The sequence below is a fragment of the Carcharhinus amblyrhynchos genome, chromosome 35 (genome assembly GCF_965287045.1).
Source record: "Carcharhinus amblyrhynchos chromosome 35, sCarAmb.v2.hapA, whole genome shotgun sequence".
In the NCBI taxonomy this organism is placed as follows: domain Eukaryota; kingdom Metazoa; phylum Chordata; class Chondrichthyes; order Carcharhiniformes; family Carcharhinidae; genus Carcharhinus; species Carcharhinus amblyrhynchos.
Window position 1 is genome coordinate 1,178,652 of NC_137358.1, and position 16,249 is coordinate 1,194,900.

General features: G+C 47.2%; 1 protein-coding gene across 4 annotated transcripts in view; it reads left to right on the plus strand.

The window, feature by feature from the left end:
* The first annotated feature begins 418 nt into the window (after nt 1–418).
* LOC145361548 (CCR4-NOT transcription complex subunit 3-like) overlaps nt 419–16,249 on the plus strand; it is a 75,117-nt gene continuing 59,286 nt past the window's right edge. For 3 of the 4 annotated variants that reach the window (XM_080217374.1, XM_080217376.1, XM_080217377.1), the window contains exon 1: nt 419–505. The gene's annotated coding sequence lies outside the window, so the exon portion shown is untranslated. Of the gene's footprint in view, nt 506–15,667; nt 15,716–16,249 lie in introns of all 4 variants that reach the window. The other variant, XM_080217375.1, reaches the window with a different exon arrangement.

A 16,249-nucleotide genomic window follows, 5' to 3' on the forward strand; every position in this document is an offset into this window, starting at 1 on the left:
GGCTTCAGTTCGCAGAATGGCCGCTGGTGGCGGGGTTGAGCCAGAGCCGGGCCACAGTTCCCGGAATGGCCGCTGGTGGCGGGGTTGAGCCGGAGTCGGGCCACAGTTCCCGGAATGGCCGCTGGTGGCGGTGTTGAGCTGGAGCCGGGCTGCAGTTCCCGGAGTGGCCGCTAGTGGCGGTGTTAAGCTGGAGCCGGGCTGCAGTTCCCGGAGTGGCCGCTGGTGGCGGTGTTGAGCTGGAGCCGGGCTGCAGTTCCCGGAGTGGCCGCTGGTGGCGGTGTTGAGCTGGAGCCGGGCTGCAGTTCCCGGAGTGGCCGCTGGTGGCGGTGTTGAGCTGGAGCCGGGCTGCAGTTCCCGGAGTGGCCGCTGGTGGCGGTGTTGAGCTGGAGCCGGGCTGCAGTTCCCGGAGTGGCCGCTGGTGGCGGGTTTTGCCACAGTCCGCCGACTGGCCGCCATTTTGTGACCGTGTCTTCGCCGTGGCCCCGGATCCGGCTTCTCTCGCTCGGTAAGTCCCGCCGCCGCCTCCCGGGGCCTCGCCTGTGCGCCTCTCCTGCACTCGCTGCACCTTAATTGTCCTTTTGTGCTCGGGCCGGGCTGGTTGGCCGCTTGGTTGTAGCTGTGTGCGGCCCAGATTGGGCTCCCGGGCTGAGGGGGAGGAGAGCCCGAGGCTTTGTGGCCTGGTCCCGGGCCTTGGCCAATTTGGGGAGGGGGTGAGGGGGGTGCTGAGGGGGAGAAAGGCCAGGCCCTGGGTCTGAGCTCTGGATTTGACTAAAGTGTCCCCAGATTCTGGATCCAGAGTGTGGGCACCAGGATTTGCCCCCTGTGCCAATACGCTGTCGCCTTGGTAACGGTGCCCTCCAAACTGGGGGCTATTGTTACCATGGGCAGTGGCGATGGGGGTCCTACTGTCACCGTCTCGCCACCGCCTCCGTGGCAATACGGTAACGACAAGGAATCCGTGCTGGATAACCACCGGGACAAAAGAAGGGGCTTGACTGTTAAAAGAAATGAGCCGATATTGGCCATTTCTCTTACCCCGGGGTCCACCGAGCCCAGCTTCGGCACTGGCCAACTCAACGACTTGTGTTTCACTTTAACCTGGCGATGGAGAGACCCTGGGTCTGAGGGATTGGGCACCGGGGGAAGTAGAGAGTGTATGGACTCTTCCAATGGAGTCTGAAGGTCTTTGTTAAGTTTTTGCACTCGTGCTGATTGTTTGAGTGAAGCCGGTAACAGAAAGAAAAGATAAACACCGGCAGACTGTGCATTCACATCATATCTTGTCTGGCGAGATCTCAAAATATTTAATGTAAATATCTGGACTGCAGTTGCTGTAAGGGTAACTGGAGCTAACAAAATCTATTCTGTGCATTGCCAAGTCACCAGCGAGCTACATTCACAGCAACTCGCCATCTTCAGCGAGTAGTTCACAAGCATGCCTCTTCTCGCAACATTGAACGGTAACAGACATTCTGATTGTTTATCCAGTGTGAGTTGGAATCCGAGGTTTTCCCCCTCAATCTGATTAGTTAGCACAAATGAAAGTTTGCTCATGGCCCTACTGCACAAGACAGGCCCCCTTCAGTGACAATGGACAGTGTTGTCAGTATTGCTTACTCTTCATTCCTACTCTTTGTTTTACAGTATACAGAAGGCGTGCTGCCCCCTCTAACACTCACTGGCTAGACTCTCATGACATTCAAAGATGAACCTCTGCTCCTGTGTGACAACTTTTGCCAACAACTTAGCATCGAGACTGTTATGAAGTAAAATCAGTGTTTTGCTGAGGGTTTTGTAATACTTTGGCACACAGTGGTTAGCTCTGCGGCATTACTCCATCTTTAAGAAGCAATGGTTTGGATTTGATTGACTAGGATCACCGTCATGGAAGAGTAATGAAAGTATTCAGAGCAGACTGAGTTCCGGTGTGGGGGCGCTGATGGTAGTTGGGACAGGGTGCGCTAACCTGTGGCATTGCATTTAGTAACCCAGATGACATTGTGAACCTCTTAGTGCCCATTACTCTGCTTTATTGGATGTGCTCCAGATGAGAGACACTGATGTTTCAGTTGTCACATAACTTTCTAGAGTAAGGCCCAAAGTGATTGTCCTTCAGTGCTTCTGCTTTCAGAAAAACGCAAGCCTGTTTTCAGGGGAAGAAGTGGGTGAAGACGCAGGGTTACTGGCAACTGAAAGGAGCCATAAACAGTCTGGTGAATGGACTGTGATTACTTGTGGATTTAGCAACTAGGGCAGTGATTTGCAATGGCTCACTCACAAATTGTAAAGTATTTCATGGTACTGTTCAAAGATCTAAGACTTACAAACTGTTTATTTCAATATGGTTTGTGGGATCTTGTTGTGCACGGATTGGCTGCTTCTTTTTCTATATCACGATAGTGAGTTGAGTTCAAAATGATAGAGTTTCATTGGCTCCAGGTGGACTTCCTGAAGAGCTGTATAAATAAGTTAATTCTATCTGGCATGTTGCTGAGCTTAACTTAACAGGTGAGCTGTGTTTACCTTGAGGTATTTGGTAAAGTGACTGTTTTGGGGATTAGTGAGAAGGATCTTTGTTTATTCGAAACATTACAAAAGTTCAAGATGTATTCACTGATAGTACCTGGTGGTATCTAAGAAAATTGTTGCGAGCAATACCAGGAACTCTTCACTGCATTCATTGACCAAACTAAAGCATTTGATTTAATAAATCTCAAGGCTCTTTGCATGCTACTCCCAGAGTTTAGATGTCCAAGGAACTTGGTCACAATTCTGCAATTGTTTCATGATGATCTGACTGCAGTTGTCTTCAGTGGGAGATCTGAACCAGATGTCTTCAAAACCCAGACTGGGGTCTGACAAGGCTGTGTGTTTGCCTCCATCCTATTTACAATTACCAAACGGTCACCTTCTCAAAGATCGGCTGCTGTCTTGTGTCAGTATTAAGTAACGTCTAGAAGGAAAACTCTTTGATCCTGATAGTTTCGCGTCACAACCACACTGACCATCATCGATGTATATGATCTATAGTTTGCGATGACTGCAACGTCGGTGCCCACTCTTGGTGGATTTGCATTCCATTCTTGGTCATCTTAAGAAACTTGGCCTGTTCCTGAATGTTGCCGAAGCAGAACCCATGTCAGCCCACAGCTGGTCAGCCAGATATTCCACCTCCCGCATACGCTGAAGGAGAGATTCTGGAATATGTCACCATACCTTGGCAGCCACTTCTCTCAAAAAGCTAAGATTGGCCAAGACACAAAAGAGTTCCAGAGAAATTCCATCAGCAGTGCCTCTGCTGCATCCTCCAGATACAATTTTGAACAAATGCTTATGTCCTTAAAGCTAACTCCACAGGCAGTCAGACAAGATTCCAACAAAATCAACTTTGCTGGTCTGGACGCTGTGGCTGGATAGTCAAAACTTGTCTCCCTCTCCAGGTCCTGTTCTCTCAGCTCTCAAATGACCGACATTTGCAGGGGAGGACAAAGAAAACACATCAAAGACACTCTGAAGTTCTCCTTGAAGTACTGCATCATTAACAATGATGACTGAGGAGTTTGCTACTATTCACTCAGTGGTGAAACCTGTCTATCAAGTATCATGCTGAGACTCCCAGCACCTTAACATGAGGCAAAGAAGGAAGAAAAAGGAAGCAAATCTTGCACTCCAGATCTCTCTACCTCAGAACATCCTGCCCCATGTGATCCGTGGGGTGAGAATTGTTCTGTTCAGTCATATGGCGGTAACTCACGATCCTGATTGGACGTCACTCTTGGATCGATGGTAACTTCTGCTGGGAGCTGTGATGAGGAGTGACATCTGGTGATTGAGATGTGTTTATTGGGCAGATTTACTGAGGAGATTTGACAGCTGCCACTCCATCCAACACCTTAAACATTCTCTCCCTCCATCACTGGCACATTGGATTTAGTCTGTGCTGTCTGCAAGATGCACTGCATCAGTTTGCCAAGGCACCTTCGACAGCACCTTCCAAACCTGCAATCTCAACCATCTGGAAAGATAAGGGCAGCAGGCACAGGGGGATAACACTACTTGCAAGTTCCCCTCTAAGCCACACACCATCCCGATTTGGAACTATAATCTCCGTTCCTTCATTGACATTGAGAAACATTGAAACCATCGTTGAGAAAAACCCCACAGCAATGTGGGTGTACCTACACCACCCGGACAGCAGCCATTCAAGAAGGCAGCTCACCATTACCACCTCAAGGGCAATTAGTGATGAGCAAGAAGTGTTGGTCTAGGCAGCCAGGCCCTCGTTCCAAACACAAAATTAAAAAAATTAGATGGAAAAGTTGAGAGGTGAGAATGAAGAAGATGGAAAGCAGTGATCCAAAAAGTGAAAGGCAAACATCAGAAGTGAAGGTGAAAGTGGGAATGGAAAGACTGATGGCTAGTGAATACTTGTTTCCTATCCAGTGAGAATTACTGTTGTGTGAGTATCTGGGCCACTGAAGGAGACTTTGCCTTTATCGAGCTTTCTGGGAGATTGGGCACTGTGCAGATATTTTGTTGCAGAATTAATTTGATCAAAAGTTTCACCTGGAATCTAGGGCATTGTCATAAAACTAGCACAGAAACAAAAGGCAATAAGGAGAAAGGTGGAAGGCAGAGAAATCAAAGACAAAAATCAAAAAGGACCACAACACAGAGTATAGAGACACTGTGGAGAACTCAGTGAATGGGTCCAGTAAGGCTAAAAGAAGTAAAACACAGCGGGAGTGTATTAAACATGACAGGACTGATGGTCTGAGGTGTGTTTGCTTTAACGTGAGGAGTATACCAGGTAAGGCGGATGAACTTAAAGCTTGGATTACTACATGGAACTATGATGTTGTGGCAGTTATGGAGATTTGGATGAAAGAATGGTGGAACTGGCGGCTTAACATTCCAAGGTTTAGATGTTTCAGGCGAGATAGAGAAGGTGACAAAAGAGGTGGGGGTGTTGCTTTACTGATTAGGGGGCATGTCATAGCTATACAGAGGAAGGACATCTTGGTGGGACCATGCAGTGAGGCCATTTAGGCAGAACTCAGGAACAGGAGTAATGTACTACAGACTTCCCAACAGCCAGCGTGAAGTGGAGGAACTGAGATGTCAGCAGATTTTGGAAGATGTAAAAACAACATTGAGGGCTGAAGAGCCTGTACTGTGCTGTAATGTTCTATGTTCTAACAGGGTTGTTGTGATGGACGATCTTAACTTCCCCAACATAGACTGGAACTTTTTTAGTGCCAGGGGCTTGGATGGGGCAGTTTATTCAGTGTGTCTAAGAGAGCTTCTTGAGACAATATTAGATAATCCAACATGGGAAGGGGCTATCTTAGCCCTGGTTCTGGGAAACGAGCCTGGATAGGTGATTGATGTCTCTGGGGGACCAGTTTGGGAACAGTGATCACAATACTATAACTTTCAAGATATTTATAGAAAAGGATAGAAGTAGACCCAGAGTAAAAACACTAAACTGGGGCAAGGCTAACCAACTACCATAATATTAGGCAGGAGCTGGGGGTGGCTGTTTGAGGGTAAATCTAAATCTCGTATGTGGGAGTCTCTTAAAAGTCAATTGTTAACAGTTAGGACAAGTATGTCCCTGTAAAAATGAAGGATAAAGATTTGGGAATCCTGGATGACAAGAAAGATTGTGAGTTTACTGAAAAAGAAGGAGGTATACATAAATGTCAGGAAATTGAAAACGGATAAGGCCCTTGAGGAATACAGAGAAAGCAGGGAAGGGCTTAAACAGGGATTTGGGAAGGTAAAAAGGTGCCATGAAATGTCCTTGGCAGGCAGGGTTAAGGAGAATCCCAAGGTGCTTTATGCATATATAAAGGGGAAGAAGGTAGCTAGGGAAAGGGTGGATCCACTCAAGGATAGTGGAGGGAATTTGTGTGTGGAGCCAGATGAGGTGGGTGAGGTCCTTGACAAGTACTTTGACAAAGGAGAAGGATGTGGTAGTATAGAAAGGAGGATGTTGATCTTCTAGGACATGTTGAGATAAAGAGTTGCTTTGATTTATTATTGTCACATGTATTAGAACATAGAACATTACAGCACAGTACAGGCCCTTCGGCCCTCGATGTTGTGCCGACCAGTGCAACCAATCTAATGACCCTCTAACCTAATTTATTAGTATATAAGTATTAGTACACAGTGAAAAGTATTATTTCTTGTGCGCTATACAGACAAAGCATGTTGTTCATAGAGAAGGAAAGGAGTGAGTGCAGAATATAGTGTTACAGTCATAGCTAGGGTATAGAGAAAGATCAACTTAATGCAAGGTAGGTCCATACAGAAAAGTCAAGGGCAGCAGGGAAGAAGCTGTGCTTGAGTTGATTGGTATATGTCATCAGACTTTTGTATCTTCTTCATGATGGAAGATCATCTTCTTCCTGATGGAAGAAGATGGAAGAGAGTATGTCCAGTGGGCATGGGGCCCTTAATTATTCTGGCTGCTTCCCTGAGGCAGCAGGAAGTGTAGATAGTGCCAGTGAGTGGGAGGCTGGTTTGAATAATGCACCAGGCTTTGTTCATGAGAGCAGTTCACAGTTTATTGCTGTCTTGGGCAGAGCAGGAACCATACCAAGCTGTGGAACCATACCAAGCTGTGAACAAGCAGAAAGGATGCTTTCTATGGTGCATTTGTAAAAGTTGGTGAGAGTCGTAACAGACATGCCAAATTTCCTTAGTCTTCTGAAAAATTAGAGGCATTGGTGGGCTTTCTTAACTTTAGTGTTGGCATGGGGGAACAAGGACAGGTTGTTGATGATCTGGGGTGCAAGGGGGATACCAGATGATCTGGTAAACTTGAAGCTCTCAACCATTTCTACTTCTTCCCCATTGATGTTGACGTGCGAGGACAGGGAGAAGGTATTGGAGGCTTTGAAAAGCATTGAGGTGTACAAGTCCCCAGGGCCAGATAGGGTCTATCGCAGAATACTGAGAGAGGCGAGGGAAGAAAAGGCTGAGGCCTTGGCCAAAACCTTTGTATCCTCTTTAGCCACAGACAAGGTACCAGAGGATTGGAGAGATGTTGATATTAGAACCAGCAAAACAGGCTATTTGGCCTTTCTTATCCATGCCAGCCCGAGGGCACCTAGGTGCCCTTTCTAATCCTACTCTCCTGCACTTGACCCATAGCCCCTCCAACTTAGAGCACTTAAGATGCAGATCTAGGTACTTCTTAAACAAATTTAGAGTGTCTGCCTCCGCCACTAATTCAGGCAGCAAATTCCAGACACCCTCCACCCCCTGTGTCAAAGAAGTTCTTCTCATGTTCCCTTTACACTGACTGATTTATCCTGAATCTATTTCCCCAGTTCTGGAATTGTCTGCCAAGGGAAACAGTTTATTCCTGTCCACCCTGTCTCTTCCCCTCATAATTTTGTACTCCTCAATCAAGTCATCCCTCGGCCTTCTTTTTTCCTAGGAAAATAGTCCCAGCCGATCCAATCTCTCTGTGTAGCTACACATTTCCAGCCCTGGCAATGTTCTTGTAAACCTTCTCTGCACCCTGTCCAGAGGAATTACGTCCTTCCTGTAACGTGGTGACACACAATACTGCAGTTGTGGCCTCACCAGTGTTTTATACAATTCCAACATTATATCTTTACTTTTATATTCTATACCTGTACCACTGAAGGAGAACATTCTATAAACCTTCTTTACAACTTTGTCTACTTGAACTGCTGCCTTCGAGAACTTGTGTACTTATACGCTGAGATCTCTTACGTCATCTAACCCTCTTAGTATATTTCTATTTATTGTTTATTCGCTATAACTGTTTGACCTCCCTAAATGCATGACTTCACATTTTGTTATATTAAAATCCATCTGCCACTTTACTACCCACTCCACCAACTGATTGGTATTGTTTTATAGATTACAGCTGTCCTCTACACTGTCCACTACTTGGCCAATCTGTGCATCACCTGCAATTTCCCAATCGTGTCCCCCATGTACAGATCCAAATCGTTATTATATAAAACAGTCAGGATCCCAACACCGAACCTTGTGGAACACCACTTAAAACAACTTTCCATTTGCAAGGGCATCTATCGACCATTATCCTTTGTTTCCTGTTATTGTGCCAACTTTTCATCCAGTTTGCCACATTATCCTGTATCCCACAGGCTTTTACTTTTTTGATCAATCTGCCACACAGGACCTTGTCAAATGCCTTGTTAAAATCCACATAGACAACATCCACTGCATGACCCTCATCAATCCTTCTTGTCATTTGCTCAAAGAATCCAGTCAGATTTGTGAGGCAAGGCCTTCATGCTGACCGTCCCTGACTGGTGGGGTGGGGGGGGTAAGATTTGGCAGATCCTGCTCTTATTTTCATGGGACATGTTTACTTTGTACATTTAGGATTTGTGCTTTTTAGTGCTTCCCGTTGGTTTCCCACTGATTTAACCCTAGCAGTGCTGTTCAGTCCACCTCAGCCAAGTCCCTTCTCATTCCTGCAAAATTCACCTCCGCCCCCACTCAAAACTTTTATTCCTGCTTTATCGCTGTCCTTTTCCATTGAAATGCTGAATCTAACTGAATCATGATCACTGTACCCAATATGATTAGAAACTGTCAGTTCACCCACTTGCCCTTCTTTGTTCCCCAAGACTAGGCCTAGAAATGCCTCCCCTCATTGGGTTTGTCACTAATTGATTGTAAAAACTTTCCTGGACATGCTGCTTTAAATTTTCCCCCTCGATGCCACTAATATTGTTGGCATCCCAGCTGATATTGGGATAGTTAAAGTTTCGTACTATTATTACCCTCTTATTCTTGCAGGCAAGAATTTGCCTACATATTTGTTCTTCCATCTCCTTTCACTATTTGGGGGTCTGTAGTATACGCCCTGTTGTGCGACTGCCCTTTTTTATTTCTAAGCTCAACCCACAAAACTTTGTTTATTGATAGGTTTCGTATATCATCCCTTCTCACAACTGGAATTGATTCTTTAACCATTAGTGCTACTCCCTGTCCTTTTATATCTCCCACTTTATAGTACCTGACGACCCTATAACCAGGGATATCAAGCTGCCAGTTTTGCCCCTCAAACCAGGTTTCCATTATCGGATGACGTCCTGCTGCCATGTGTCTACCCGTGCCATTAACCCATCTAGGTTGTTTGTAATACTTCCTGTGTTGAAGTATAATCAGTTCAATCTCTTCAGTTTCCCTTGCTGGACACTGTTTAAACTTTGCTACTCCTGTAATTTCAAGTTTCACCGCTACATATTCAAAATCACTAGCTAATGTTTTACCTCCGTTTTCCTGATCTGAATCTGACCTACCTGATCCTGTTCCTGGGATAATAGCTTCCACTCCACCATATTCTCCAAAACATTACACCCAGAATTCTTTATAATTCTCAGCCTTGTAAAAGATCACATGTTACTATTTGGAAGAAAAGGTGGGGAGTTCTCCCCAGTGTCATGATCAGTATTTATCCCTCAAACAATATCATCTATGAACAAGGAACAGAAGTAGGCCATTCAGCCCCTTGAGCCATTTAATGAAATCATGGTAATCTGATAATCACTTAAATCTGCATACCTAGAGTCATAGAGCTTTACAGCATAGGAATAGGTCCTTTGGCCCAACTTGTTCACACTGCCCCTTTTTTAATCACCAGGCTAGTTCAAATCGCCTGCATTTGGCCCATATCCCTCTATTGCCATCTTACCCATGTAACTGCTTAAACCCTTTTTAAAAGATAAAATGTTACCCACCTTTACTACTACCTCTGGCAGCTTGTTCCAGACACTCACCACCCTCTGTGTGAAAAAAAGTGCCCCTTTGGACTCTTTCATATCTCTCCCCTCTCAACTTAAACCTATGCTCTCTAGTTATAGACTCCCCTATCTTTGGGAAAAGATATTGACTATCTAGCTGATCTATGCCCCTCATTATTTTATAGATCTCTATAAGATCACCCCTCAGCCTCCTATGCTCCAGAGGAAAAAATCCCTGTCTATCCAGCCTCTCCTTATAAGTCAGACCATCAAATCCCGCAGCATCCTCGTAATCTTTTCTGTACTCTTTCTAGTTTAATGCTGAATGCCTTCTTCACCACTCTGACCACCTGTGACTCAGTTTTCAAGTATCTCTGAACCTGTACCCCTAGATCTCTTTGCTCTGTAACTCTCCCCAGTGCCCTACTGTTAACTGAGTAAGTCCTGTCCTGGTTCGATCTACCAAAATGCATCACTTCGCATTTATCTAAATTAAACTCCATCTGACATTCATCAGCCCACTGGCCCAATTGATCAAGATCCTGCTGCAATTTTCGATAACCTTCTTCACTGTCCACTATGCACCATCTGCAAACTTACTAACCATGCCTCAAAAATTCTCATCCAAATCATTAATATAAATGATAAATAACAGTGGACCCAGCACTGATTCCTCAGGCACACAGCTGGTTACAGGCCTTCAATTTGAAAAACAACCTTCTACAACCACCCTCTGCCTTTTGGCTACCTCACCCTGGATTCCGTGAGATTTAATCCTATGCAACAATCTGCCATGCGGTACCTTGTCAAAGGCCTTGCTAAAGTCCATGTGGACAACATCAGCTGCACTGCCTTCATCATCCTTCTTGGTTATCCCTTCAAAAAACTCAATCAAATTTGTGAGACATGATTTTCCACTCACAAAGCCATGCTTACTGTCCCTAATCAGTCCTTGCGTCTCTAAATGCCTGTAGATCCTGTCTCTCAGAATACCTTCCAACAACTTACCCACCACAAATGTGAGGCTCACCTGTCTGCAGTTCCCAGGCTTTTCCCAGCAGCCCTTTTTAAATAAAGACACTACATTTACCACCTTCCAATCTTCAGGCACCTCAGAATCTGTTTGGATTCTTCTTTGTCTTATCTGCCAAAGCAATCTCATGTCCCCATTTTGTCCTCCTGATTTCTCTCTCAACTCTAGCCCTACTCCCTATACTCTTCAAGGGATTCACTTGATCCCAGCTGCCTGTGCATGCCATATGCCCCCTTTTTCTTGACCAGGGCCTCAATATTCTGAGTCATCCAGGGTTCCCTACTTCTACTAGCCTGTGTCTGTGTAACCCGCATCACCCGGTGTCTGTGTAATGCACATTCCTGCTGTCCGCGTAACCCGCATCGCACGGTGTTCGTGTCGCCCGGTGTCCACAAAACCCGCGTTATCCAGCGTCTCTGTGATTCACGCAGACAGATTATGATTTTGTGTTGGCAAGCTTCTCATGTTCGCTGTGACTGGGATGAATGTGCTCAGTTACTAATGTTTTACTATAGCTGGGGAGATGAACACTGAATGAACTTCCTTGTAACATTATCTGACGCACTCCACAGATCACTTTGAATGGAAGCCAAAGATAATTTGAATCTTGCTGAGAGATCACTGTACAAGTGTGGAACTTCTCTTTCCCTTGTAAATACACTGGCAAGTTTCACCCCAACCAGAAATATTTTTCTGATATATTTCTGTGCCTTTTTCATTAACTATCTATGGAGGATGGTAATGTTTGTCTCGTTCAGAATAATTGAATGCTGTATAATATTCCGTACTCTCAATTCCAAGCAGTGGGAAATGGGATTTTGCACAGTGGGTTTTTGCTGTATCCTGGTTGAATGAATGGGAAAGGACTGATTCATTAAAAATCCAGTGTGTTTGTTTCTTCTGTGAGTCAGTGGAAATGGTTTGGTCAGTGTTTGATAAGAGTGAGACCACAGGAAGATAATAGCTTTGTTGTAATTCTGAGCAACTGGATCAAATGGGAGTGAGTGGGAGTACGTGTTGTTTATCAGATCTGACTGGAATATCCCAGGATTGGCAGAGTTTTGTGATATATTGGAATTGACAGCATGTTTGTGTGGTATATGTGGATTGATAATGCTTTGTGTGTGGTATACCAGGATTGATAGTAGTGTGTATGTGTAGTATGTATGTATGTTTCTGTTATACCTGGATTGACTATATGCATGTGTGTTATACTTGAATTGTCTGTATCTTTGTGTGTGTGGATTGAGGCTGTGTTTATGGTATACCTTGATTGAGAGTGTGTATCTTTGTGTTTGTGGATTGTGTTTGTATGATATATCTGGATTGTCTGTGTGTGTGTCTGTTTGTGTGTGCCTGTGTCTGTGAGTGTAGTGTGTGTGTCTGTGCGCATGCATGCCTGTGCGCGTGTGTGTGTCTGTGTGTGTTGTGTATATTCAGTGCAGAATGGTTGTTGTAGTGTTTAGTTAATGAAGGGGGATGAGAACGTCGGCACAACGATTCACAGAGACATCTGCAGATGAATACAGGAGTTTACGTCGGGGAATGTCCCATATGTCAAAGATGTATGAAGCCCTCTGAGTGTTTGGGGCAGAGAGGATATGGATATTTGAAACTCAGGAGCAAGCAACTCAAACGTCGTGAGAAAAACACTGGATCTATTTTTCCACACTCCTCTTATGTGTTTGACCGTTTGAAGGATGTTTTTAATGTGGACAAGGGATGATTTTTATTGAGACTGTGGAAGTTCTGTGTGTTTTATCAGTTTGATCTAAACACTGTTCATTATAACCCAGCTAAACAGGAAGCAAGAATCTGCAGAGCAAGGGGGTCTCAGTGTGGGAAAGGGGAAGTGAGTGCACACACTGTCAGTCCAGGTGTCCTAACATGCACACACAAACACACAAAAAAAACTGAGTCCTGGTGTCTGAACATGCACAACAAACACGCACACACTGTGAGTCCAGGTATCCTAACATGCACACACAAACACACACACACTGTGAGTCCAGGTATCCTAACATGCAAACACAGACACACATAACTCTGTCAGTCCAGGTGACACTGATGCATGTGCGTGTGTGCTTGTGTATGCGCGCGCACACTCTCTCTCACTCACGCGCTCTCTCACTCACACGCGCTCTCTCACTCACACGCTCTCTCTCACTCACACGCTCTCTCTCACTCACACGCTCTCTCTCACTCACACGCTCTCTCTCACTCACACGCTCTCTCTCTCACTCACACGCTCTCTCTCACTCACACGCTCTCTCTCTCTCACTCACACGCTCTCTCTCACTCACACGCTCTCTCTCTCACTCACACGCTCTCTCTCTCACTCACACGCTCTCTCTCTCACTCACTCGCTCTCTCGCACGCTCAGTCTTGCGCTCCTCCTCTCTGTTTCACACACACACTCTCTCTCTCCCTTTCTCTCACTGCAAGCTTTTCCTGTTCGCTGTGACTGGGATTACATATACACACTCTCCCTCTGTTTCACACACACACTCTCCCTCCCTCACCCCCCCTCCCTCCCTCCCTCTCTCCCTCACCCCCCCTCCCTCCCTCTCTCCCTCACCCCCCCCTCCCTCTCTCCCTCACCCCCCCTCCCTCCCTCTCTCCCTCACCCCCCTCCCTCCCTCTCTCCCTCACCCCCCCTCCCTCCCTCTCTCCCTCACCCCCCCTCCCTCCCTCTCTCCCTCACCCCCCCTCCCTCCCTCTCTCCCTCACCCCCCCTCCCTCCCTCTCTCCCTCACCCCCCCTCCCTCCCTCTCTCCCTCTCTCCCTCACCCCCCTCCCTCCCTCTCTTCCTCACCCCCCCTCCCTCCCTCTCTCCCTCACCCCCCCTCCCTCCCTCACCCCCCCTCCCTCCCTCCCTCCCTCCCTCCCTCACCCCCCTCCCTCCCTCCCTCACCCCCCCTCCCTCCCTCTCTCCCTCACCCCCCTCCCTCCCTCTCTCCCTCACCCCCCTCCCTCCCTCTCTCCCTCACCCCCCTCCCTCCCTCTCTCCCTCACCCCCCTCCCTCCCTCTCTCCCTCACCCCCCTCCCTCTCTCCTCACCCTCCTCTCTCCCTCACCCCCTCCCTCACCCCCCTCCCTCCCTCTCTCTCTCCCTCACCCCCCCTCCCTCTCTCTCTCCCTCACCCCCCTCCCTCTCTCTCTCCCTCACCCCCCTCCCTCTCTCTCTCCCTCACCCCCCTCCCTCTCTCTCTCCCTCACCCCCCCTCCCTCTCTCTCTCCCTCTCCCTCACCCCCTCCCCTCTCTCTCTCCCTCACCGCCCCTCCCTCCCTCCCTCCCTCACCGCCCCTCCCTCCCTCCCTCCCTCCCTGCCCCTCCCTCCCTCCCTCCCTCCCTGCCCCTCCCTCCCTCCCTCCCTCCCTCCCTGCCCCTCCCTCCCTCCCTCCCTCCCTGCCCCTCCCTCCCTCCCTCCCTGCCCCTCCCTCCCTCCCTCCCTCCCTGCCCCTCCCTCCCTCCCTCCCTCCCTCCCTGTCTCTCTCACACACACACTGTCTCCGTCTGCTGCAAGCTTTTCATGCTCGCTGTGACTGTGATTACGTACACACACTGTCCCTCTCTCGCTCATTTTCTCTCTCTTTCTCTTTCACACACGCACACTTTCTCTTACATTCTCGCCTTCTCTCTATCTCTCTGTCTCTTTCTCTCTCACAGTCCCTTTCCCACACACTCTCTTTCTCTCTCACTGCAAGCTTTTCATGTTTGCTGTGACTGGGATTTCATAGACACACACTCTCTCTCTCTTTCTCTAAGTGTCCAACACACACATGGCTACGGTCTGACTGTGGGGAGGGGGGGACCAGTGGCAGGGTTGTTGTTGGGGCGGGGGGTGGTTTCAGGCTGTGGGGAGGGGGGGGCCTGGTTGTCGGGACAGGGGGTATGGCTGCTCCTTGGATTTTCACCTGCACTCTTCTTTGAACAAGGGTTGATGTTAATAGTAGAGTGGGGAATATGCTGGATTGTGAGATTACAGATTGTGGTTTTGTACAATTCTGCTGCTGCTGATGGTCCACAACACCTTATGGATGCCCAGTCTTGAGGTGATTGATCTGTTTGAAGTCTACCCTATTTAGCACGGTGACAGTGCCACACAACATGATGGAGCGTATCCTCAATGTGAACATGTCACTTTGTCTCCTCGAGGTTTGTGCAGTGGCCATTCCCATCAATACTGTCACGGACAGATGCATCTGCAGCCATCAGGTTGATGAGGATGAGGTCAGTGATATTTTTCCTTGTTGTTGGTTAGCTGCCGTAGACTCAGTCTCGCAGCAATGTTCTTTAGGACCCAGCCAGCTGAGTCTGCGATGACACTAATGAACTACTCTTGGCGATGGACATTGAATTCCTCCACCCAGAGTACATACTGCACCTTGCCACCCCCAGTGTGTCTACCATGTGGAGTTCAACATGGTGGAGTACTGATTCATTAGCTGAGGGTGGGTTCCTTTCCCAAGTTTATCCTGATACCATGAGACTTCATGAGGTCCAGTGTCGATGTTCAGAACTCCCAAGGCAACTCTCTCCTTACTGTATAGTACCTCTCTAGATCTGTCCTGTTGATGGGACAGATATATCCAGGGATGGTGGTGTCTGGGACATTATCTGCAAGGTATGATTCCATCAGTGTGACAGTGCAAGGCTATTGCTTGATTAGTCTGTGAGACAGCTCTTCCAATTTTGGCACAAGTCCCCAGATGTTAGTAAGAAGGACTTTGCAGGGTCAATAGGAGTGGGTTTGCAGCTGTTTTTTCCAGCGCCTGGATCAATACCAGGTGAGCTATCCAGTTTCAGTCCTCTGTGTTTTCCTTGTAACAATTGAATACAACTGAGTGGCTTGCTATGTCATTTCAGAGTCAACCAGATTGCTGTGGCTCTGGAGTCACACATAGGCTAGACCAGGTAAGGACAGCAGATTTCCTTCCCTAAAGGACATTTGTGAACCAGATGGGTTTTTACAATAATCAACAAATATTTCAATTGTAGACTCTTGATTCCACTTTTTCTTATTGAATTCAAATTCAACCACCCGCCATGGTGGGTTTTGAACCCAGGTCTCCAGAGTGTTACTCTGCATCTGAATTACTAGTCCAATGACAATACCATTACGCCACTGCCTCCCATGTTATGATTGGGGGTTCTGTTTGTGGGGCTGGAGTTTTGCCATGGGTAGGCCCCTTTTTTTTTGTTTTTCAGGCCGTAAGTCTTTGTTGTGAGAGGTTTCAGACAGGAAGAACCCCGGAGGCTGCATTTGTTTACAGAAAGATTCCCTCTGGAGTTGTGTTGGTGCCATGAACTCTCATAACCCTGCTGTGCAATAGAGGAAAAGCCAACCTTTGAATAACTGTGCAATTTGACCTGACTTCCAACAGGCTACTGTTTTGTTGTTGGAGACCAATAGTTGTAGTATTGTCGGTGGATCGTATGCGTGAGGCA